Consider the following 24392-nt stretch of genomic DNA (forward strand, 5'->3'; position numbering starts at 1 on the left):
ACTTTGGATTGTAATTCGGAACAACACAGTCATCGGAATATCGTATTAATCCACCGTCACTGGGCATGCAACTTTAAAACAGAATGTCTCCCACGTACAGGAATATACAAAACTGATGTACAGATACAGGTTGTAGACACATGGTTGACGACAAATAGACGTTTTGGTCTGGCCGTGAGTTGTGCTCAGGCAGCCAAATGATATGGCAACCGCTCGCGACAAGAGGGATATCCGGGTTTGAGTCCCGGCCTGGCACAAATTTCCATTCCTGTCATTCCATTACAGCTGATGGTCATCCATATTCGAAACTGCGAATTTATTTAATGTATTTCATAACGGCTGTAGTCGCTGCATTGTCTGCCAGCATACATGTCCAAAGGATATTCGTTCAGAATTACTTTTGTTTCGGGACTACCCAAACGTGCTGTGTTGATAATATGAGTATAATTTAGCAAAACGCTTAGGCAAAACATCAACGACAATTGTGGAACGCACAACAACAGCAGATGCAATAACAATAACAATGGGTATAAGTGGGAAATTGTATTTTCATAGTTGCTGATGTCTCGTATAAAAGCTGTTCAATGTAACAGTCATCATTCTGTTTTGGTAATGTTACAATCCAGAAACAAGAAATAATTTGTTTTGTACTTGTATACAAAATACAGTTGACTCAGAGGTAGAAACATGTTTTGAAAATAATAGATTTAAAAACACCAAATATACTTGTGGGATCATATTGATCTTAGTTGTACTAGGAAGGTTAAGTGAAGAGGTGCATCGAAATAGTAATAAAACAAATTACTCATGTGGTTCTTGTACATTACTTTGTTCATCTCATACTTCAGTGTATTTGTGAACTTACAATGAAGTGTAATGTGTGTGTGTGTGTGTGTATTTCACAATATATGAAATATGTATCTTCTGCTACAGGCCATTCATTTGAACATAACTTCTAAGCAATTTCTAAATAACTACGTCTACCACAAACTCAATAACAATCAATCCAAACAGAGTTCCACCCACAAATAAAGACTTGAAAAAGAACGGATACAAGAATTTGCAGATCAGCGACCTTAGAATACATCGATATTTTACATCCAAAGAGATTAGCACACAATCATTTCTTTTACAGATATTGTCCGATCATTATATAGTACAAATTATAGACGGACATTGGTAGTTTCAAATATGATTACACTTTCAAATTAAATTTAAAGTATGAAAAAATACTGAAGCTTTCTGAAAATAAACCTTTTGTTAATATTATGTTTATCTGTGTTTATAAATATGTAAGACTAATTTATGCTATTGGAATTACGTTAAACACAAAGTAACTAGACTGATTCTCTTGTATTCTGTCATCTATTTAATGCTAGTATCGTTTTGTACAATTAGCGGCACTAATAGGCACACTGGCCAGCCACATTACAGTGGTCACTGCAATTACCACCTCACGTATACCTTCACAAAATCTCTAATTTCGATAATTTTACCATAGTAATTTCTCGAGGAATTAATAGACTATGCACGAAAAAGTCCCACAATACTACAGGACGATACTAGAAAAAATTCCTATAAACATATATTTTAGGAATGGCTTTATGTAACATCGTAACAGGTTGGGTAAAGTGAAAGAGTTACAATGGAATGCAATGTCGACGACGAAGGACAACGAGTGTAAGAGTCTACAGGAAACTGTATAGAGTGTAAACACGTTTGTATGGTGTGCAACACGTATATGATAATGTAAACAACCAGTAGATGTAATCTGAACCATTTTAGAAACTCAAACATACACAATAGCGCTACTCATCAACCTATAAGGAAATACGATCTGACATGTTGAGTAAACCGCCCACTTTTTTTTTATTTTTGTTGGGAACCCCTGATCTATGGAACAATTATTAATATATGTAAGTATGTATGTATGGGAAATACTATAGTTGTGGAAATTCACAAGTTTTAGCCAATTCAATGGATGGTGATAAATGTGAAGAACCATCCTGGAATGAATTAATAACTCCTTTAGTTTTCTTTCTTGCAGCTACTCATATGCATCTCTTTTACTCTGTATAATTCTGCTGCAACATGCCCGTGACAGATCAGCAACGTTATACAATTTTTGTAACCTGAATAAGGATCAGACCAAAGACTTTGAGTTACACTCTTAAGAAAAGTATGTACAATATCTTAATCCACCATAATTTAACTTAACTGCACGTGTTAAACTTCACCTTGTTCTTTCAGCCAACTGTTCATTTCATTGTGACGACGTGCGTTGAGAAATCGCAGTTTCCGGAGCATTTGTGAACTGCAGTACATGTCACTTGTCTCACAGTCGAGGAAAATATCCCAAAAACATTCTTCAGAAACGGTAGATTGGATTCAGTTTTGCTTGATGGTTCAAATGGCTCTGAGCACTATGGGACTTAACAGCTGAGGTCATCAGTTCCCTAGAACTTAGAACTACTTAAACCTGACTAATCTAAGGACATCACAAACATCCATGCCCGAGGCAGGATTCGAACCTGCGACCGTAGCGGTCGCACGGTTCCAGACTGAAGCGCCTAGAACCGCTCGGCCACACAATCCGGCCAGTTTAGCTTGATGTTAAGACCACACTGCTCAAGGTGAAACTACGTAAATGAGTTGTCGTGGCGCAACAAATACACATCTACAAAAAGTGTGGGTAAGCAATGCTTGTATATTGCTCTGAATGAATGATCACGTCTGTCAACCACAGCACTGCAGTACCATACTTCCTACAGGTTGTTCACAACTGGAGTAACGAAAATCGATACGCCATGCAATTCTCCAATTACCAACGACGATAGTCTATCAATTTGTGGACTGTAATTGAAGGAGATAAATGTGAAATGTAAGTGGTTTTACAAAAAGTTATTTTTAACTCATGGATCATTCAGGACCGCGTCCCACCTGAAACATTATTTTCGTCCGTTGGCTTCTTCTCTCAGAATACTCAGTGTACCGTCAGTAAACTCTATAAGAAAAATACTTTCCACTGCACACTGCAATGTGGGTAAGAAGTATAAATGTCGACGCGGATCTTAAAAGCTTCAGAAAATGCAAGATACTGAAAAAAGTGCATGTCTGGCTTCTGTGGTGCGCCTTTAAAGGCAACTAGGGTCTGCAGGTTCTTTCTAAACAAGGTAAGGATTATTTTTGAAACTGTCTCTTCTACATTAAATAAAATCGTGATTTCTTGGAAGTGTCTTTTTTTATTTCTGTCTCAATTAGGCACACTAAAATACAAAGCGTACGGAGCACAGTGAGCATTATAATCATGTTTACCACTGTTAACTCTTGAGCAAACTTTACAACATTCATTATTAATTTAATTATGTTATTACAACTTTTGGTCCATTCCCGACAGTGTCATCTCATTAATTTCACTGTTTAATTACGGATTCATTATTAAAAATATCAGGAGCAAACAACTGACTCCTGTCTCGTTGCTGAAAACAAATAAGTTAGAAGTTACGGCTGCTGAGTGCAGATCCATCAACTTAGTTCTTTCTGGACAAAATTTGAATTTAAGTTACATTTAAAAAACCATATCTTAAATTAAAAAATCACGAATGGAACAAGCTGTATTTGGTGGTTCCGTGATAATGTCACAAACTGTCAGGAACGATGGGGAAGGGTAAATGTATGAACTGAAGTTAACGGACCCTGGTTCTGAAACGATCGTATCGGAATAACTACCGAAAATCGTTCTGACACCCCTGACAGTGCAGTGCATGTACCGGTACTGTTGTTGCTAAGATCATAGGGTAGGCTACTTTCAGATGCAGTAGTGGGGACCAAAACAAGTTGAAAATGTCTAGTAAACATGCGTTCTAAACTGCACATCTTAAGAGCTATGAGCCGCGTTCGGTAGAAAAGATGTGTTTCACAGCACCGGAGATGAACAAGTGCTCATAGCTCTTAACGTATGCATTTTAGAGCCCATGTTTACTGGACATTTTGCCGGCCCCCGTGACCTAGCGGTTCTAGGCGCTTCAGTCCAGTACCGCGCTGCTGCTACGGTCGCAGGTTCGAATTATGCCTCGGGCATGGATTTGTGTGGTGTCCTTAGGTTAGTTAGGTTTAAGTAGTTCTAAGTCTAGGGGACTGATGACCTCAGATTTGAACCATGTACTGGACATTTTTTGTTGATTTGTCCATACAAACATCTCTGAAAGTTGCCTACCTTACAATCTTGTCAACAACAGTATCTGTACATGTATTCCACTGCCAGAGATATCAGAACTATTTTCGTACATAACTTCATGCCCCGTCGTTTTCCCTCTAGGGTTCCCTACGTCATATTTGTACATTTACTCTTCTCCATGATCCCTGGAAGTCTGTAATATCATCAAGGAACCACCCCATATTACGTGAAATATTATTCGTTTTGTAATAAGTACCAAAAAAGCGTCAACTCTAATTTCATCTCCATTTTATTTTACACGGTACCTGTGTCGACGATATAACACGCCTTCATCAGATCTTCTAATCGAAGCAGTAGCTGAATCTTTCAGTGACGAAATGTGTGTATGTAATATATGAAAAACATCCAGTTTTCACGTGTTACCAGCTGTTGACCCGTGCTAAAATGGTGCGTAGATTGGCTATTTTTCATATATCATGTACATACATTTTGTCATCGTAAAATTCAGTCTCCATCTGGAATAAAAGGTCTGATGATGGCGTATTATACTGCCGAAACCGTATTCTAAGCGGTAAACTGGATATGGACCTACAGCTGCAACTTATTAATGTATATATATATATATATATATATATATATATATATATATATATATTTATTTATTTCTTACGTACATATCGGCCACTCACTGACCCGCCAGCGAACTTAGCAGGATGGATACTCCCCACTATTATCCATTTTGGGGTAATAGAGGTCTTTACGTACTCCGACATGGTCCAACCGCGTTTTCAGCAGGAAAATCGGGATAATCCCGCTGAAATCGGGGTACGTGGCAACCGTTATGGTAACATTGGACAGGAAGCAAAGCGAAGTCGTGGCAGGGCGCGTTCTTCGGAAACGGCCGCCCATGGCACGCCGGAGTAAACGACCAGCGCCCGTTAGCTCACCGGAAACGGTTCCGTTCCCATTTCCTCCTGTACATCCGATGTATAGCAAACATGCAACTGGCTTGTTTGCGCGGCTATTAAAGATGCTAATAAGAGTGGCCTTGGGACTCCTGGAAGTTTGTGTGCTGAACCGGTACTCGAACATGTTCGAGTACAAGATTCAGCACACAAATCACTGGCTAAACTATCCATGGCCCTTGTACTGTGCCGCTCTTGTACAAACATATCTCACCAAATTTAGATCTACACACTCTCCACATCCTATCTCAACGGAAATGAACCTGCATCCCTCTACCTAAGCATGAAACACGTCCGGATATCCACCAATCTTTCTATCTTCAATAGAATGTTCCTCTTCCTCTACATATTCTCTTCTTCTGCCCTTAACACCACTAATGACCTACCAGTTTCCGGCAAACCAGTAAAGTGAAGTCTACCGTTCAGTAACAAGACAACCATATGTCATAACAGAAGATTCTATGATAGTGCTAAAAGCTATACCTCCCGCATATTGTACTGGACTAGCACCCGTGGAAAAAAGATAAAGCCGAAACACGGCTATTGTAGACTTCCCGAAATAATGCTACACGATGAAGCAAGGTTTGCCCTGATTTTGAACTTCCTGGCGATTTAAAGCTGTGTACCGTGGCGGAACTCACGCTGTCTGGATAGCCACAAAGGGCAAGACTCTTTGTTTGAATCCCAGACTGGTAAAATTTCTAAGCTGCCAAAAAATTTAAAATTAATGCACACACTGCTATAAACGATTCATTTCGGGTACAAGACCTTCTTACATACTCCCGTGCTAGCTAGCGGCTGGCGTGTTCACGTGGTTTAGGGTTTCTCCGCAATTATGTAAACTGGTGGAGAGGGGAGGAAGGAAAGGGAAGGAACTGTTATTATCAGCTGCATCGACACTTTATGCGGAATCAGCGGTGACGAGTGAAAATGTGTGCTGGATCAGGACTCGAACCTGGGATCTGTTTACTAGGCAATTGCGTTAACCACTTCGTCACCCGGACACAGTGCTAACCGCAAATGCTTGTACTATATCGGTACGCTTATGGGCCGAATCGCACTCCCACCCAGAGCCACCGCTTATTCGCAGTCCTCATCCATGCCCTCCATGCTGGAAGTCGATCGTAATTGTGCATCCACACTGAAGGTTGTAGTTTCATAGCCCATAGAGGCGTATCAATTATACAAATGCGTGGGGTTTCTGTTCTTTCGCACATGACACCGTGCATTCATATAATTTCTCTGCAAAGTTTCCTCGGCCGTCCCCTAAATCATCGCAGTGTAGGCATCGCGCTACATTTAGTTCTAGTTGATCTTGTGCAAACCTGAAATTGGAATAGCAGTTACCGAGGCTTCGTAGATGTGCGTATGATTTTTTGAGCTGCATTCGTTGTAGTGATAATTTCACCTTTCTAAATACGGAGGTGATTTTGGAGACAGATACTGAGCGACAAACAATAAATACCGAATGACTGACGGAGGTTGGAGTTGTAAGTACTACAGCCTTACAGAGGGCAAACTTCACAGAGCAATACACCCAATAAAAATTATGATCGCCATTAGGAAAACTGTCTACTCCATTGAATACTAACTATATTAGACGTAGGTAAAAGGACCCATGTATCGACAAGTATATGTGCTGGACCCGTGTTTAAAGCACATTATTTAAGATTTAGACCACAATTATTTTCGTTTTAAATACGCTGTATAAAAGACATTAAAAGTTTTAACGAATCTGTAAACAACCTTTCTCGCAATTTTAAGAGTAAGTTCAAATTTTTAACTTTGTATTTTAAGTCGAGTTCTTTCTGTAGGCAACTACTAGAGTGTGCAGAAGAGTGGTACGGCCGAATTTTTTTTTCTCAGTGAACGCAGTGCTCGTGTGTGGTCTTGCATTGTCATTCTGAAGAAGAGGGTGCTCCCTGTGTGTATTAACTCTTCGAATTCGAAACTCGATTACAGCACGCTGTTTTTCAAACACTGACATAGTTACACCACACACCGCCTCATTACACGCTAAATCGGGAACCACCTAGCGACAGAGAATGGCATTTTGCGTCAGCGAATTCGGAAAGTCGACCGAATCATATGGATGATTTGTAATACCTCAGCCGAAACTGGAATAAAGCATGCCCTCATAGAATTCCATCCTGTGTAACTATTCCATATTTACCAATGTTTATATCTCACTATTTATTATTACCTAAGTCAGTTCAACACATCAAAAAAAGTAGGATGATATTTTTTGGAAAATCACGTTGTGATCGAACAGGTGCAGTATATAATTCACTTCCATTGTGAGGAAGTTTTTGGTAAAAAGCATATTATGACAAAAATTATTGATATTCTGATAGAATTACCTCCAATTTTAATTGAAATCATTATTATAAATAATTAATACAGTAGTTGATACAGTGATTTTTCGTCATACTTGATTATAAAAAACTGATTTGCCATTGTTTTCTTTGTTCTTCATTCTTCCAGAAAGAAGCTAACAAAGTTTGGGTTTAAATATGTAAGTGAACTTTGTGCATTCTGCAGTATCTATTTACTGTTCGGTCCTTATTCTCTATCATTCATTTTGTTCCTTGTTTTCTTGAATTGATGCTGTCTTCAAAATCTGACTTCGTAATTTTTATCTTTTCACATTTTGGTTACTTACGCTAAAGTTCCTTATATATTACTGTACTTTCAGTCTAATTCCGTCTGTTAATTTAGCTACGAATTACTTCAAACCAATGTACAGTTTTTTTGGATTTAGTTTGTTAATCCATTTTACCTATTTCGCTGTATTTCTTATGCATTTACGTTTTCAAATTATTTCTCAATTTTTGTTTCTTCGTTCTTTTTTATTCTTTCTAAAACTTGTGTTTTGTTACATGTATGCATTGGTCAAGAAAATATCTGTCCATAATATTGTTTCATACCTGTACGCAATGATTTTGTATGTGTTGTTTTGCGCTACTTCATGTGCATCTTTATGCTAATCGTTAAACCATTTACAGGTGTCATAAAATTTGTATACATTTTTTCACACATTATTGTTTGCATGTACTTTGGAAAATTCTGGAATGCTAATCAAGAGGTTTCTTCCTTTACATCAAACTTATTCCTTGCACTTACGGCTCTTTCTGTCTCCACCCTCCCTCCCACCATACTCCCTATCAGCGCATGCTACTAGGAAGCGGGTGTGACTGCTGCAGCAGTAATTACCTGTGCCTGCGGTTTCCGCTTCCTTTTTCAGGAAAGAGCCGCCTACATTTCCGATTACTACTTCCTCGCGCTCGCACTATGCGGGATTAACAGGCGCTATTCAGTTCTCTGGGGAGCAGATTACGTTTTTGTTAAGCTAACATATCTTCTTCCAATGCTTCATGCAATTTCCTCCAGGAAAGGGAAGGCGGAGGAACTCTGATAGGCTGTATCATCATTTGCTAAAAGCCACCTGTCTTTAAAAATTTGTTTGTATTTGAGTTCATAGGATGAGACTGCGTAGTGTAGTGCTCGATGTAATAGTAATAAGATATAATTTCAAAAGAAAATAGCGACCGACCATTTTGATTTATTTAATAAGCATTTGTATTTTACCATCTGTAGTTGAGGAGATAATTTCTAATACATAATCGAATATCTTTCACAGCTTTGTTGTGTTTGAAATATACAGATGATTATTACGAACATTAATATAATCATCGTCGCCGGCCGGAGTGGCCAGGCGGTTCTAGGCGCTACAGTCTGGAACCGCGCGACCGATACGGTCGCAGGTTCCAATCCTGCCTCGGGCATGGATATGTGTGATGTCCTTCGGTTGGTTAGGTTTAAGTAGTTCTAAGTTCTAGGGGACTGATGACCACAGCAGTTAAGTCCCATAGTGCTCAGAGCCATTACAATCATCGTCGTCCGGCACTCATCAACCTCTGATGAATGAAGAACTGCGAGAGTTTCCTTAATAAATTACGATCTCTAGATAGATACTTTATATTATTAATGTACATACGTTTTGTACAATCATACATGTACATTCCATTGGGTAATACTTTCGATACTATGTCTATAAACCGAGCAAGGAAATTCTCTGATGCACGTGTAATCCATTCGATTGGATACTTGTCCTTCCCACCTGTGTTTCGTTTTCATAACAATCATAATTACCTTATCCTCTTCAGTCTTAAGTCCTTTTTTAGTTTTCTTGTCTTTCGGATCACCAATAACCACGTATCAGCTTCATAAGCGATATTAGTACTACACATTCATTGTTAACTCTGAGTTACAGACATGTTGGAAGTTTATTTTGAGAAATTGTTCTTAGTTGTAGAATGACTTCTGACTCTGATCAGTCACGATTGTCCTCCAATGACCTAATTACCAGAAATAACAACTGTTGCTACGACTTCTTTTCAAATACAGCTAATTTTGTTCCCAAAGTTATCTGTGTATTGTGGTCTCATTTTAGTTAAATTTCATGCCAACGGTCATGAATGAAATATCTTGATCAAAAAATGATTATTTATTCAGTCGCAGCTGAGAAATAATTCAGGCAATCGTTACCAGTTCCGGCCGATGCACTATCTTCAGACTTTACTGGACACAGTATAAGAGTTCACATCAGTTGCCGTAACGGCTCCCTCACCATTAAGATGCGCGACAGCATAGTGTGTAAAAGCAAAGTAACTATAAGTATTACGATAAAATGTAGCATTAAAAGTTGTCTTTATAATTTTCATGGTTGAAGTACCGATACTGAATTGAATACTTATTATGTTAAGCGCTATGTACTGTCGCATTTGATTGGCAGCAGGGCGTTCTTATAAACGCTACACTCATCAGTATGTGTCTACTAACAGTAGAATCCAAAGTTTTGGCAAAAATATTTCTACACAATTCCGCACTTTCTACAGGGTGTCAGATTATCTGCAGCGAAAGTAGACACAGGATCAGGGTGTGATGAATGACTCTTGATTACACAAAAAAATTGAATTAGTCAAGTAATTTTCACGTTTCCGAATTCCAAAATTTATTATTATAAACATTTTTTTCTGAAAAGAAACTACAGAAGACAGTATACTACAAGACTTCAGCTTCCGTCGTGGAAAGAAAGTTTTTAAATTCGCGCATGTTTATCTCTACAGATATTTCCCACGATTTGTATCACTTGCTCGTTAGAGAATAAGTTATCCTAAATGATAACACGAGACATTCTAACAAGAAACTTCTAAACACAGAGAAAGATTACAACATTATGTGTTTTTCATTAATTTAAACTTTGTAATCTCACACATTCAATGAGGGTATATTGTCTTTTATGCAAAATAGCCATATCATGAATATAAAATAGGAGGAAGTGTGTTTACGTAGCGGACGCCTGATGAATGAAGTTTTAACTCAAGATTCTCAATTTTGTCTTTTTACTGCGAACTTGAGGTGCAAAAATAACTCCGCCCATCTTCTACTTGCAGTGCACTAGAGACGTAAAGAGTGACAATTTCCTTGTACGCCGTTGTCAATGGTACGTATCAAAAGGTTCCTCTTCCTCCGCAGACACAATAATTCTCGGGCACTGAATCCAATTGAAGAAAAAAGAACCACTGTGCCCTGTGCGACCGCCAGATTTCTTCGCAATCGACCCATCAGCGACGGTGCTTTGTTTCGCTGGTAGTGTTTTGTTTGCCACCTGACGCGCTATTGATTGAACGAGCGTTTCTAATGCGGCCTAATGTAAGCGGCCCTGCCGAATCGACCAATAGCCGCTCGGGCGGCAAACGAGGGATCCGGGAAGCGGGCCTGGAAAGAGTACCCGCTGGGGGAGGGAGGGGAGTTAGGAGGAAGGGTGGATGCAGTGGCGAGTAGGGGAAAGGGACGAGACGAGACGAAAGTGGATCGCGCGGTTGCCTACCTCTAGGGGATTCGGCCGGATGGAGTGTGCAGACGGCATCGCCGTGGGCGCGCTGGGACGTCACGGTAAACGCTCATCGAGAGACCGGTGTCGAAGTTCTTGCGACGGGGCTGTTAAGTCCAGTTTGGAGTCAGATTTCCAGCCTACATTTCAGTATTAGGTAAAAGAACTAATGCCAATTTACTTCTTCCGCAAAATAAGGCCGGCACCTTTGAAATGGTTTTCTTTGTGACTTAAACTCAGTATTTGTTTAGTGTTCCACCATCTGGCATCCTATTGATCCTAACCGTTCAATTACATAGTTAACTGAACGAATTCTCTTCTCAGATCAAATGACTTCATTTATTATCAGATCGCATGGACTGCAGCCTCTGATAAATTTCACTTTGGCAGTCGGAATCCGCATTTCGCACTGTTTTCGTATTTTTCACGACTCTGTGCCGTACGTCAAAACAGGAGTGGCCATTACTGTATTATGGTTCGTTTTCCTTTCTGCAATTTGTTGGTAAGTGTACAAAGTATTGTGTGACACATTATCTGATACCTGATAAATTTAGTCTGTAATGACCGAATCATGAAGGGTTTCCAGAGGGAAAAGAAGAATCATCGCATTGAGAAACCGCTGATTTCACTCTCACTGATCGCGGAGGTATACAGCGAAGCATTCATGTTCCTTCTGTAAGCAAACAGCCTCAGACGCCATATATCAAGCCCTTAAACGTCAAGCAAGGCACAGATCCAGAGGGCAGAAGTGTTCTACAGGAGAGATCCAGCCAGGCTCATGTAAATAATCCTGCAGCAGATACTTCGAGAATGGACATGATACTCAATTAAGGTTCGTACACATACAAATGTCTGTGTGCCACTTTCATTGTGACGAATACTGATGAGTACTTGAACCTAAGGGTTTTATTAGGGGAATAGAATCTGGCACTTACGTGTTTCGTGCTCTATAGTTTCGTACATTAATGTGTATACCTGAGTCTTAAAAAAAGTACTGTCTGAGGTGGCCATTTGTTCTGGGAACTGACTGGAGAATCTAGTAAGCATCATCTATATTTTACACTTACTAAAGTAATAAACTAGCGTCTGTGTTCTTTCCCAAAAAAAAAAAAAAAAAAAAAAAGAGAGACCACTACGCCAACCCAACGTCGCTTAGTGTGAACTTTTATAGAAGTGGACAGACAGTTGTTGTAATTGCATTTGCTATGTACTGTGAAGTTTACCTAAGATTTTTGCACTTAGCAATTGAGGGACTCTTCTGTTATATTACATGCAGTGTTGCGGTCTTCATTATTCAACAAATCACAAAGATAAGTAGACACTTTTAACCCATTTGTGTGACTTTGTTACTAATTTGTTGGAGTGTTGTAGAACCTCCGTTCTCCTATCTTATTGCCTGACCCTGGGGCATAGATGTGGAAAAATGACAAACAGAAATCGTTAGTTGGTTGATTGGTCGGTTGATTGATTCGTGGGAGGGCACCAAACAGCGAGGTCATCGGTCCCCTCGGATTAGGTTCAAATGGTTCAAATGGCTCTGAGCACTATGCGACTAAACTTCTGAGGTCATCAGTCGCCTAGAACTTAGAACTAATTAAACCTAACTAACCTAAGGACATCACATATATCCATGCCCGAGGCAGGATTCGGATTAGGGAAGGATGGGGAAGGAAGTAGGCCTTGTCCTTTCAAAGAACCATCCCTGGATTTGCCTGAAACGATTTAGGGAAAGCACGGGAAACCTAAATGAGGATGGCCGGATGCGGGTCTGAACCGTAGTCCTTCCGATTGCGAGTCCAGTGTGCTAACCACTGCGCCACCTCGTTCCGTAGCAGAATTGTCTTAGCGGAGTACTGCACCAGAAGCCGTTTCACGAACTCACAGACTGGGCCTACCGTAACAACAGCAGCATCTCGGCCTGCACAGCAGTAGCGCCGAGGTCTTTTCAAAACTGGCGACGAGAGCTTACAAAACTCTCTAACACGTACATCAAGAGGCAGAGCTTGCAAGATGTCAGTTGTGACAAATGCATGAGATCTCTCGTACCATAACGCTCCCCATCTCCGTCCGCTGACCTTACCCCCTTGCTGAAAGTCGTCACAGCACTGGCGACTGAAAGCGCACCAGTTAGGCAACCAGCGCTCCGGCTCGTGTTCCCCCGACATGTTGCAGGAAATCGGCGCGCTTCGCCAGCGTCCGCGGCCGGGAGGAGGGGTACGTTCCGGGCAGGCGAGGCAGGCGAATGTGCCCAGCGCCCCAAAACCGATAAAGCAGGTTGGCGGCTACTTGTGGCGGCGCGCTCCACATTTTCTCCCTAGGAGCGCGGCAGATGTCCGGAACCATCGCTGAGACAGCCATTCGACACCGGACAATAGGCAGGCGTTTCTCTGGAGCGAGCACTGTGACACGTTTGAGGAAAGACATCCATTGATAGGAAGTATTGCTTCATCGGTATGACAAAAAGGGAGCAGGTGTCACTTCGAAAGATTTATTTTTGTATGCAAACACTAGCATTCCTATTATTTCCATTCTGCTCTATAGCACTCTGTGTGCCACACTGCCTTATGCAGGGATTTCATCGGTTTTGTTAGCGAGATGAAACGGAACAGCATCGGTGCTGATTTTTGTGTTAGCAGAAGAGGCAACACCGTGTTACGATGTTGGCGTGAGGAGGGAAGAACTACACTGACGTGAGGTCTGGAACATGACAAGGAATGAGGTTTCAGAAAGCGGACGTGATTAGTTTGATACTTAACTTTAATCCACTAATGATGAACGTCGCTCTTGACGGTACATGATTCACAATGTTATCTGTTCAGAATACATTCTTGAAGATAGTAATTATAGTAACTGAATATGGCGCCTTGCTAAGACGTAGCAAATGATGTAGCTGAAGGCTATGCTAAACAGTCGTCTCTGCAAATGAGAGCGTATCTAGACAGTGAACCATCGCTAGCAAAGTCGGCTGTACAACTGGGGCGAGTGCTAGGGAGTCTCTCTAGACTAGACCTGCCTTGTGGCGGCGCTCGGTCTGCAATCACTGATAGTGGCGATACGCGGGTCCGACGTACACTATCGGACCGTGGCCGATTTAAAGGCTACCACTTAGCAAGTGTGTTGTCTGGCGTTGACACCACACTGATAAGTTCCTTAGAGTACTTGTTGTTTTTGATAACGAGGCGGCCAGGCGATAAATTGCTTGTCCTAAGGCACGTTATTTGGAAGGAATTATTACCCCCAATGTTCAAATACTGCAGTACACTGAAAATATATGCTTATACTCATGTAGTTCCACAGAGGATTCCGCAGATAACTTTATGATAGTGGCAGTAGTAGAAATAGTTGACTGATTGCAGGCAAACGTCCACACTATCTCTTCTGAGAAACCTATTTTTAGAGACAACGTGTGATAAATAATGAAGTTTACAAAGGAAAGAACTCATTACGAGATAAACCGACAGCTAAATACTTGGAAATGTCTCGATTGCAGACTTGGGTGGATTCACCATATCAAGTACATTTTTAACGCTTGTCTCCCTATCAGTAAGACCATCAGATCATTAACAAGAGTGCGGTGGTGTGTCAACACCAACATTTTATGCACCGTACATTGGATATTCATTAAGATCAGTTCAATTGCACTAGCCTGAAATATATACGTAGATTAGATACAGTTCAATACCACTGTATACGGAATCGGCTTTAATCGCTCAGGTCAACACCTACAAAGGCGTTACTAGTGGAGACACTGCAAAAGCCTCTTAAATTTAGGTGTCAGTAGCTTGTCAGCAAATATACACTGGAAAGTGTAGCGCTCACAAGTCATCCACTCATTAACAAATTTGAAATCCTTCTGGATAACAGACCATTATATTGATCTTCAGATTTTTCATAAGTTAACAGAAGCTAAGAAATCTTTCCAAAAGTGTCATGACACCGAGGTGACTTTTTATATACTGGTGGCCTTTTCGTCTCTTCACGTCTGTTGCTCCACTTAGAAGCGAACTAATATGCTTGAGGAAGTGAGGCGTGATGACCGTGTCCCTGTCTCACTCACCTGCACTGTCCAGTTCTCGTTAGCTTCTTTCCTCATAGAACTGCACTCTAACGAAACTGGAATTTTGTCTATTTAACCTTACTAGTTTCGCGAATTACCGTCACAATTACGTGATGTTCTTATGCGAATAAAAACCACTGGGTACATTGTTATCACAAAAGAAACTGTCTATCCCGGTGGTAACACCAGCTTACTTGCTTACATTATACCACGAAAATCTCTTTCTGAATTCTGAAACAATTCCTGAAAATGGATCTCCTTTGCGGTCGGTTGGCATGGAAACTCCAGTACCGTGGTGGGGATGGATGATGGATTGGTTTCAAAAATGGTTCAAATGGCTCTAAGCACTATGGGACTTAACATCTGAGGTCATCAGTCCCGTAGACTTAGAACTACTTAAACCTAACTAACCTAAGGACATCACATACGGCCATGCCCGATGCAGGATTCGAGCCTGCGACAGTAGCAGCAGCGCGGTTCCGGACGGAAGCGCCTAGAACCGCTCGGCCGCAGCGGCCGGATGGGTGGGTTTGGTGTAGGACGTTGTCCACAAGACGCTAAGAGGAGGAGGAGGATATTGGGGTAGGATGGGGAAGGAAGTCGGCCGTGCCCTGTCAAAGGAACCATCCCGGCATTTGCCTGGAGTGATCTAGGGAAATCACGGAAAACCTAAATCAGGATGGCCGGACGCGGAATTGAACCGTCGTCCTCCCGACTGCGAGTCCAGTGTGCTAACCACCGCGCCACCTCGCTCGGTAAGAAGGTAAGACAAGAAACATTTGTGGAAAGTGATAAGAACAGAAAACAAAGTCCATGAGCTCGTTTAGCATAAAATATCACTTTCAACTAATGGTTGTCATTCAGTTTAATTTACAATCCTGCTTTTGGTGAGTCAGGCAAAGAGATAATGGATAGACGATATATAGAAAAACATCCATTTCATGACAGGGCCCTACAATGCAGCCAAGACGCAGTAATAATTACAAAATACACATTAAACATCTGAGTGTAGAAGAGAATTAGGAAGCAGTAGCATAAGGCAAACCCTTTACATGCAGTCTGTTTACCAAAAACTAAACTAAAATATGCGATGTTCGCAAATATTAAACGATTTCAGTATATTGAGAAAAAAAAACCACATTAGGCACATATGTACCTACATCATAAAACTAACACATGCAGTTTGTGTAAGCACTGAAATAAAACTTAAATTAAGAAGGCCTATCATTTATTAAATATCGACACACAGAGATACTTTCACCAGCGCGTGAGCTTTTGACATGAAACAATGGCGTTGACTCATTTAATCATTGCTGGGAAAAGGGGTATATCGCTGTTCCCCGTCTGCAGTCAGTGCAGCCATCTGTTAATAGTCGCAGGCGCACCGCTCGATAGGTCTCTGTCAGTGAGACTCCTCTTGAAGTAACTATAGGCTTCCGCAGGAAGTGAAAACACACAGTAAGCACCCCGTTACAGTTAACCTGCCAAACAGCTTGGTACCTAAAATTTGAAGGCTAACCAGCTGAGATAATCCTCAAAATTGTTAGTTTACATGTTTAACATAAAATCATTATCTGTAGCCATAATAATCTAGCATTTAATGATACTCATACTCGCAGTTGTAATCAAGATCGATTTATTACAATGAAAATAAACACTGCATGCTCGTTCCAATACAAATCTAAACAGTAAACGCTTTATAATATATGACATTATTATTCATCAGCTTTTAATTTATTTTATAATCCTCACATTACTAGCAATATAAGTACACAGTGACAAGTTTCTAATTAATATAAGGAAATTTCATATAAGAAAAATCTATTTTCGATCATTCAAGGCTCCTTACATTAGTCCTTAGTCTTCTCTGCGATACGGCATGAAATTTGATACGTGATGTTTGCCTTCATGTTTGCCTGATCTCAGTGCCTCTAATTCTACCGCAATACAACACTCAATGTCATTCATTTTACATGGCTCTTTATCCTCTAAATTAAATTTCCCTGTCTGATCCATAATATTACAGCATTTAACATGTATTGTGATTAACACCAGGCCACTCACCTCATATTTCATCACACGAACAATCTTGTCATGGCATTCATTTCTTTGCTTCACTTTGCTTCTAATATTTACGTGGCAAGTTGTATTTTCTACTCACATGTTATGGCTGTATTGGCAACACCTCTGTTGAGTTCAGAAAATAAGGTTTCATATTCCTGATTCAAGAAGAATTTTCAGTGTGTGAAGCCAGCAGGTGGATGTGTCAAGTTGTCAATCACACTCCTAAAGTCTTCCAGATATTCTTTCCATCAGCAATGCTTGTGATGTCAGTAAATCCACCACATGCTGTTGGTTTCTTTCATTACTCGTGTGGCAGGATTCGATGCAAGTCTGTATTTTACAATCGAAACATGCTCAGTCTCATTTTGACGAAGTAATACTTCCCATTCCCCGGAAATTGTCTATAAGTATTCTTTTTTTACAGATAAAAATAACGATTAACCAATTTCGCCACCGTTACCTTACTAGCGGCTCTTTGTAGTGGATAGAATTACACATATTTTGATTTTACTTCCAATACTATCATAACTTGTATACATTTGCCTCATGGCTTTGGAATGGGGCCCAGGAGATCAATTGTGACAACATCCTTAATTCCATCTGGATGCATTGTGACTTGAAGTCTGACAGTCATAGTTTCCTCCTTTTGACAGGTATCACATGTCTGCAGCAATTTTGGCACCTTTTTTCTCAAACCAAGGAATATACAACGTCTTCTCAATTTTTCTTGTAAGCTTCACACAGAACTCCTCTCATCAGATCGATATGTTACTCACTTTCCTGGGAACAATTTACATTAATATATTCTAAACCTGGTGCCTTTGTACATAGTGTGTCTGAAACAATGCTTTGACTTCATTCTTTGTGCGTAATTTCAGACCAATATACCTGAAGCGCAACAGCCCATGTAGTCAGCCTACTAATAAACTACATTCAAGTAAAAGGAAGAGCGCTCTATGGTCCGTCACTACTTTCGTTGTTCTACCTACCAAGTAATATCGGAATTTATCAAATTCCCAAAGGATTGCTAGCACTTCTAGCTCTCTAATGTGGCGTTCCCAGTTCGCCAACGCTCGACTTGCAAAGGCTATGCTTTTTATTTCTTCTTCAACGGTGTCCTCTAGTCTATAAAAATGCGTACTGATCCCATAATCAGATGAGCCACATGCTATACAAAAATCCGTGCGCAAAAAGATATTCGTATTGCACTACTGACTTTTGATGTCCTCAAACCCTCGCTGACAATCTTCAATTTCTTGCCATAGTACTTTGTTCTTCAAAAAAATGTTCAAATGTGTGTGACATCTTATGGGACTTAACTGCTAAGGTCATCAGTCCCTAGGCTTACACTCTACTTAATCTAAATTATCCTAAGGACAAACACACACACCCATGCCCGAGGGAAGACTCGAACCTCCGCCGGGATCAGCCGCAAGGTTATTGACTGCAGCGCCTTAAACTCCCCCCTGCGGGTCCGGGGATTAGAATAGGCCCGAGGTATTCCTGCCTGTCGTAAGAGGCGACTAAAAGGAGTCACTCCCCCTCAAGGGGGTAGTTAGCGCCTGCGTCCGGAGACGGACGGTTCCACGACCTCTGTTTGCGGTCATTTTGGTTATTCACTTCTTCTCGTTTCTTCCTTCCTTTGGTTGGTTCCTTTCTTTGCTCTTCTCCATCTCACTGTCTTCCTTACTCTTTCCCTTGTCTTCTTCTCCTTGCCTTCTCATTGCCTTCTTCTCCTTGCCTTCTCTGGTCTCCGCCTCGGCGTTTGAGACAGTCTATCCTCTCTCTCCCTCTCTCTCTTCTTTTTCCTCTTCTTCCTTCCTCCCTGTGCGCGCCTGAAGGCCGACGCACGCGTTCGCAAGCGTAGCCGGTGACGGGGTAACGCGTAATTCCCCGCCCTGGGTAGACAAGTAAGGCACGCACGTACCCCCTGGTAACGGCCAGGCCCAGGGAGGGGTGATTGCCTGAGCTGATACCTTCTGAACATGCCGATTGGTCCCTCCGTCCGTTTCTCGGGAGGTGTGACCTGAGGTGTAAACATTCACCTAAGGCGGGAGTGCCCTCTGAGAGGGTCCCCACAAGGAAGGAGCGCGCCATCGGAGACGCTGGCGATCATGGGGGATTCCTCCGCAATGGATTTCTCTTCTTCTTCTCTCTCGACTTCTGCTCATAAACGGAAACTTGACCAGCCACCAGTGACAAAAGTACTACCGCCTGCCCCACAGTTCCTCGTAGTTTCTCGATCTGAGGACGGTAAGGATTTTTCCTCTGTCAACCCTTTCGTTATCCAGAAGGGCGTAGATGCCATATCCAGATCTGTCAAGTCGTGTACCAGGTTGCATAATGGTACCTTGTTACTAGAAACTGAGAGCGCCTTTCAGGCACAAAAACTGCTTCGGGCCACACTCCTGTACACGTTCCCCGTCCGGGTGGAGGCTCACCGCACTTTGAATTCGTCTCGTGGTGTGGTATATACTCGATCACTCGACGGATTGACTGACGAAGAGATTCAGTCTTTCCTCGCTGAGCAGGGCATGACGGCTGTCCATAGGGTCATGAAAAAGGTCAACAATGACCTTGTACCGACCCGGACGCTTTTCTTGACCTTTGATAGTGTTCAGCTGCCGTCGCGTATCAAAGCGGGCTACAAGGTTATTTCTGTTCGCCCCTATGTCCCGACACCTACGTGCTGCTACCAGTGTCAGCGTTTTAATCACACTCGCCAGTCTTGTTCCAATGCGGCTAAATGTGTCACTTGTGGCAGGGATGCCCATGAGGGTGACTGTCCACCTCCGTCTCCTCGTTGTGTGAACTGCCAGGGTGACCATGCAGCGTCCTCCCGCGACTATCCCATTTACAAGGAAGAACGCTGTATCCAAGAAATTCGGGTCAAAGAGAAAGTGTCCACCTCGGCTGCTCGCAAGCTATTTGCTAGTAGGAAGCCCACGCTGCTCCCAGCGGGGAAATACAGTACTGTCCTCGCCTCTCCTCGGACTACCAGGGAGGTGGCGACGCAGACATGCAATCTGATTTTCAGCACCACGGTCGTCCGTTCGGCCAGTGCTAAGATCGCGCGGTCGACGTCTCCTCTTCCTCCCGTCACCCCTCAGACACAAGCACCTTCATCAGCTTCTGCCAAGACGAAGACCCAGAAGTCAGATGCACGGGCCTTCAAGAAGGAACCATCCCGTGCAGACTTCCTACGTACCTCGAACTCCCAGCCATCGACCAGTACTTTCACTAAACGACCTTCCAAGAAGGCTCATAGGAAGCACAGTTCTCCTTCTCCGCCACGGCGCATTTCTTCTCCTGCGCCACCCAGCAGTTGCCGCCCCAGGCCATCATCCGTTTCGCCTGGCCGCACCGCTGGTAGCCGAACATCTGGCCGTTCACCTGCAGAGGAAGCTCCCCCTCCCGGCTATCTTAACAAGATGGCTGATGAACCTATAGAACCAATGGACGATGACTGTCCGCCTACTGACAGCGGCGGCAGAGCTCGCTCGAAGCCAGGCCCTCAGCGGCCTTCGAGGTGATCCCTTCTTTCCTCTTCCTTTTCTTCTCACGATGGCACTTATTCACTGGAATATTCACAGCATTCGCTCCAACCGGGAGGACTTAAAGTTGCTGCTCCGCTTGCACCGTCCGCTCGTCGTAGCCCTCCAGGAAACGAAACTACGCCCATGCGATCAAATTGCCTTGGCACACTACACCTCTGTGCGTTTTGACCTACCCCCTGTGGTAGGTATTCCGGCTCATGGAATGGTTATGTTGCTGGTCCGGGATGATATTTACTACGATCCCATCACATTGCACACCGGCCTGCAGGCAGTTGCCATCCGAATTACTCTCCCCACTTTTCCATTTTCTATTTGTATCGTTTACACTCCATCGTCGTCTGCCGTTACCAGGGCGGACATGATGCAAATTATTGCTCAGCTACCTGCACCATTTTTGTTAACTGGAGACTTCAATGCCCACCATCCCCTTTGGGTCTCTCCAGCATCCTGCCCGAGGGGCTCCCTGTTAGCAGACCTTTTCAACCAGCTCAATCTTGTCTGTCTCAATACTGGCGCCCCTACTTTTCTTTCGGACACATCTCACACCTATTCCCATGTCCGCCCCGGTAGCTGAGTGGTCAGCGTGACAGACTGTCAATCCTAAGGGCCTGGGTTCGATTCCCGGCTGGGTCGGAGATTTTCTCCGCTCAGGGACTGGGTGTTGTGTTGTCCTATTCATCATCATTTCATCCCCATCGACGCGCAGGTCGCCGAAGTGGCGTCAAATCGAAAGACCTGCACCAGGCGAACGGTCTACCCGACGGGAGGCCCTAGCCACACGACATTTCCATTTACCTATTCCCATTTAGACCTCTCTATATGTACTACCCAACTTTCACGCCGGTTTGAGTGGTATGCCCTTTCTGATACATATTCGAGCGACCACTTCCCGTGTGTCATCCATCTCCTGCATCATACCCCCTCTCCGTGCTCAGCTAGTTAGAACATCTCCAAAGCAGACTGGGGGCTCTTCTCTTCCAGGGCGACCTTTCAGGATCAAACCTTCACAAGCTGCGATAGTCAGGTCGCACACCTCACGGAAGTCATTCTCACTGCTGCTGAATATTCCATACCTCACACTACTTCTTCTCCACGTCGCGTACCGGCCCCTGGTGGACCGCAGCATGTAGAGACGCTTTACGTGCTCGTCGACGTGCTTTACGCACCTTTAAACGCCACCCTACAGTGGCGAATTGTATCACTTATAAACGATTACGTGCGCAGTGCCGTCGTATTATTAAAGAAAGCAAGAAAGCCAGCTGGGCTGCTTTCACAAGCACCTTCAACATTTTTACTCCTTCTTCTGTTGTCTGGGGTAGCCTGCGCCGTCTATCTGGCACTAAGGTCCACTCACCAGTTTCTGGCTTGACGGTCGCGAATGACGTCCTCGTGGCCCCTGAGGATGTCTCCAATGCCTTAGGCCGCTTTTTCGCAGAGGTTTCGAGCTCCGCTCATTACCACCCTGCCTTCCTCCCCCGAAAACAGGCAGAGGAGGCTAGGCCACCTAACTTCCGCTCCTCGAATCGTGAAAGTTATAATGCCCCTTTCACCATGCGGGAACTCGAAAATGCACTTGCCCGGTCACGGTCCTCCGCTTCAGGGCCTGATTCTATTCATATTCAGATGCTGAAGACCCTTTCTCCTGCGGGTAAAGGTTTCCTTCTTCGTACATACAATCGCATCTGGATTGAGGGACATGTTCCCGCATGCTGGCGCGAGTCTATTGTTGTACCGATTCCTAAGCCGGGGAAGGACAAGCACTTGCCTTCCAGTTATCGACCCATCTCGCTTACCAGCTGTGTCTGTAAGGTGATGGAGCGAATGGTTAACTCTCGTTTGGTTTGGCTGCTCGAATCTCGACGCCTACTTACCAATGTACAATGCGGATTTCGTGGGCGCCGCTCTGCTGTTGACCATCTGGTTACCTCGTCGACCTTCATTATGAAAAATTTCTTGCGGAAGCGCCCGACCGCGGCTGTGTTCTTTGATTTGGAGAAGGCTTATGACACCTGTTGGAGGGCGGGCATTCTCCGCACCATGCATACATGGGGCCTTCGCGGTCGCCACCCTCTTTTTATTCGTTCCTTTTTAATGGATCGACAGTTCAGGGTACGTGTGGGTTCTGTGCTGTCGGACACCTTTCGCCAGGAGAATGGGGTGCCACAGGGCTCAGTTTTGAGCGTCGCTCTCTTCGCTTTAGCGATCAATCCAATAATGGATTGCCTCCCAGCTGATGTATCAGGCTCCCTTTTCGTGGACGATTTTACCATCTATTGCAGCGCGCAGCGTACATGTTTCCTGGAGCTCTGTCTTCAGCGTTCTCTTGACCATCTTTACACCTGGAGTGTCGCCAATGGCTTCCGTTTTTCTGCCGAGAAGACGGTCTGTATTAACTTCTGGCGCTACAAAGACTTTCTCCCACCGTCTTTACGACTCGGTCCCGTTGCTCTCCCATTCGTGGAGACAACAAAATTTTTGCGGTCTTACATTTGACAGGAAACTTAGCTGGTCTCCACATGTGTCTTATTTGGCTGCCCGTTCTCTAAATGTCCTCCGTGTTCTCAGTGGTATGTCGTGGGGAGTGGATCGAACCGTCCTACTTCGCCTATATCGGTCGATCGTCCGCTCAAAGCTGGATTATCGGAGCTTCGTATACTCCTCTGCACGGCCGTCCATCTTACGCCGCCTCAACTCCATACAACATCGGGGTTTACGTCTTGCGATCGGAGCATTTTATACTAGTCCCGTCGAGAGTCTTCATGCTGAAGCCGGTGAATTGCCACTGCCCTATTGGCGCGATATACTGCTTTGTCGGTATGCCTGTCGGCTACTGTCAATGCCCGACCACCCGTCTTATCGTTCCTTTTTTGACGACTCTCTCGACCGTCAATACGGGTTGTATGTCTCTGCCCTGCTACCCCCTGGAGTTCGCTTTCTTCGCCTCCTTCAACACCTTGATTTTTCACTCCCTGCAACCTTTAAAATGGGCGAGAGCCACACGCCACCTTGGCTCCAGGCTCAGGTTCGCGTTCATCTTGACCTCAGCTCGGTCCCAAAGGAGGTTACCCCCGGTTCGGTATACCACTCCCGTTTTGTCGAACTTCGTTCGAAGTTCATTAATATGACCTTCATTTATACAGATGGCTCTAAGACCAACGACGGGGTCGGTTGTTCTTTTATTGTCGGCGCACAAAGTTTCAAATACCGGCTCCATGGCCATTGTTCGGTCTTCACAGCTGAGCTCTTTGCCCTCTACCAGGCTGTTCTTTACATCTGCCGCCACCGACATTCTGCTTATGTCATCTGCTCCGATTCCCTGAGCGCCATCCAGAGCCTCAGTGATCCGTATCCGGTTCACCCTTTCGTGCACCGGATCCAACGCTCTCTTCAGCAGCTGGTGGACGACGGTTCTCCGGTTAGCTTTATGTGGGTTCCTGGCCATGTCGGTATCCCTGGGAACGAAGCTGCAGATGCCGCGGCCAAGGCTGCGGTCCTCCAGCCTCGGACAGCTTCTTGTTGTGTCCCTTCATCAGATTGTAGCAAGGTCATTTGTCGGCTCATTTTATCGCTGTGGCATGCCGATTGGGCTGCACTTACGGACAACAAGCTTCGGGCCTTGAAACCTCTTCGTGCGGCTTGGACGTCCTCCTCACGCCCCTCTCGGCGGGAGGAGGTA

Source organism: Schistocerca piceifrons, chromosome 3 (assembly GCF_021461385.2).
Source record: "Schistocerca piceifrons isolate TAMUIC-IGC-003096 chromosome 3, iqSchPice1.1, whole genome shotgun sequence".
Lineage (NCBI taxonomy): Eukaryota > Metazoa > Arthropoda > Insecta > Orthoptera > Acrididae > Schistocerca > Schistocerca piceifrons.